General features: G+C 40.5%; 1 pseudogene; it reads right to left on the reverse strand.

Moving 5' to 3' along the window:
• Positions 1 to 784: 784 nt before the first annotated feature.
• LOC100940819 overlaps positions 785 to 2,208 on the reverse strand; it is a 10,998-nt pseudogene continuing 9,574 nt past the window's right edge.

Consider the following 2,208-nt stretch of genomic DNA (forward strand, 5'->3'; position numbering starts at 1 on the left):
CCCCACCTGTACCTACAAATATCTCTAACTAGGACCTTTAGAATCCCTCAACTATTCTCTGGAAACACCCTTTGTGCCTTCATTCTGCCTTTTTAATAAGGACACAGAACAAAAAAAAAAAAAGCTTGTTTGCAAATAAACATCTGAAAGAAGACAGTATCAGCTGATCTGGGCTGAGGCACTAAAACAAAGCAGGGATTGTGGAAGAAGACAATGCGAACTCCGGAGCTAGAAACTAGAGGGCAGAGAACTCAGTGATGTGTGCGCCGGGCATTTCCACCAGCCCCAAGGCCTCATCTGGAACAAGTACAAACTAAGCAGAGTCTCTATAGCTTGATCATTTGTTACCTGAATAGAAAGAAGTCACCGCCAACAACAGCACTGTACAATTTTATTAACCATTCAAGTCAGTAACATTTGGTAAGACTGGGACAGACCTGGGATCAAAAAGTGAACAGATATTCAGCATCTAACAGTTCAAAAGATACTCTTTTCACAAATGTTTTCACAGAGCCAGTCCAGTCCAGCCAGTAGCCCAGCACACCAAGAATACTGAACTAGAAAAGATGCAACAAGAAAAACAGCTACATTAGAGAGGCCGACACTTTACAAAGAGAGTAAAACACTTTTCACTTTCTCCCCTTTATCTCCTACAACAACATTTTACAGCCTGGATCTACCTACACAGTCCGACAACTATTTCAAGGGTATTTGTCAAGAGAGAAAAAACAACACAACACTGGCCTGTATACAGTCTGTATATTTAGGAAGGGGAGGGAGAGAGTTAATTCTTACAACAAATCAGTCTCAGCAGCAGGCCCTTGGAGGCTTTGTTCTCCTGAACATCTTCAACATGCTCATTTTTCTCTCCCAAGCTCGGTTGGCAGCCACGCGTGCCTCTCACTTCTCTTTGGGAGCTCCCATTTTGTGGGTCAGTGTCTTTTCTGCCATTTTGCTAGTTGTCGTTCTCCTGTGTTGCTTTCTAAAGCACTTCTTTCTCATGCTCTTGTTTCTCAGCAAGCTGCTTCAAGACTTCAGCTTCATGGGACTTGCATATTTCTTCTTAATCTCCTCCAGGGAAAGATCCTTCTTCTTTGGAGGGGAAAGGGGAATTCTGGGCCAGATTCTTTTGACTGAGGCCTGAGACTTAACTCAAAAGTCTGGCCTAAAGCACGCTTCTCCAGTTCTTTCTCCTGGAGGTCAGAAGCAGCCCTGGTGAATAGAGGACCAGAGACTGCTGGTGCATTCTACACAGTCTACTGGGGCAAGGAGAGCCCGCTCAGTCCCAGCCACCTGACCCGCTCTCTCTCCCAGAGGTTTTTATATGATGTCTTTCCACTTTCATTTGTCCCAAGGAAATTTTTTCTTTCCCTTTTAATGTTTCCACTGACCCTTTGGATGTTTAGTAGCATACTCATTAATTACCATCTATTAGTAAAGCTTCTGAAGTTCTCCTTGTTCATTTCTAGTAGTATACCATTATAGTTGGAAAAGATACTCGATATGAGTTCTATTTTCTGAAATTTGTGAAGACCTGTTTTGTGGTCTAACGTGGTATATCCTGGAAAATGTTCTATATGCATTTGAGAAGGAAGTGTGTTCTGTACCTGTTAGATGGAACAACTCATAAATGTCCGTTAGGTCTGTTTAGTCTATGATGCAATTAAAGTGGGGTTTTATTTATTTATTTTATTGTCTGGATGATCTATTTTAGGTGAAAAATGCAAATGTTGTCCAGGGACCTAGTTACTCTGGGTTTTTTTGGGTTTTTTTTTTGCAGTTTTTGGCCGGGGCTGGGTTTGAACCTACCACCTCCTATATATGGGGCTGGCACCCTACTCCTTTGAGCCACAGGTGCCTCCCAGTTACTCTGTATTTATTAAAAATATGGGAATTCAGGGAAATTTTTAAAACTATGCTGCTATCGCTGCTACTATCTTTCCATACCTTTGGGTAAATCTAGATTTCCATTTAGATCATTTATTGTCAGCTTTAAACACTCTCATCTATATATATATTGTATATATATATAAAATTATAAAATATATTGTATAAATATATATATGCATATATATATATATATACATATATATATATATTTTGGTAGTTCAACAAATTCCCTCAGCTTTTCTCTTTTTTCTCTCTGAAACTGGGTCTTGCTCTGTCGCTCAGGCTGGAGTGCAGTGTCCCCATCATAGCTCACTGCAA

This window comes from Otolemur garnettii, unplaced genomic scaffold (genome assembly GCF_000181295.1).
Source record: "Otolemur garnettii isolate 467f Iridium unplaced genomic scaffold, OtoGar3 scaffold00032, whole genome shotgun sequence".
Classification (NCBI taxonomy): Eukaryota; Metazoa; Chordata; class Mammalia; order Primates; family Galagidae; genus Otolemur; species Otolemur garnettii.